The sequence below is a fragment of the Acyrthosiphon pisum genome, chromosome A2 (genome assembly GCF_005508785.2).
Source record: "Acyrthosiphon pisum isolate AL4f chromosome A2, pea_aphid_22Mar2018_4r6ur, whole genome shotgun sequence".
Taxonomy (NCBI): domain Eukaryota; kingdom Metazoa; phylum Arthropoda; class Insecta; order Hemiptera; family Aphididae; genus Acyrthosiphon; species Acyrthosiphon pisum.
The window spans coordinates 63,208,517-63,208,856 of record NC_042495.1 but is presented as its reverse complement, the minus strand read 5'-3'; positions in this window follow the sequence as shown (position 1 = coordinate 63,208,856).

Sequence of the window (340 nt, the reverse complement as noted above, 5' to 3'; positions counted from 1 at the left end):
AGGTATACTGAAACCGAGCCATCATATCGATAACTTTTTTTCCGTTTACCATAATGTACCTACTAGTTACTACTATAATATTTAAGGTGTTGGTGAAAGCTATAAGCATAAATATTTTATAAAAACATTTTTTGGGGATTTTGTGTCTTATTTGTATTTAGAAAATTACGTAGTTACCTACGTGTATTTTGGATTTTGGATCGATCACTGCTAAATTTGAGATCCTAGTTCTTCGGTGTACGGGAATTGAAAACGGGTCTATTGCCTAAGTATATACGTACTACGAGTGTACGACCATTATTTAGCCCGTAATCGGAGTAGAAAAAAGTTGATAAACGCA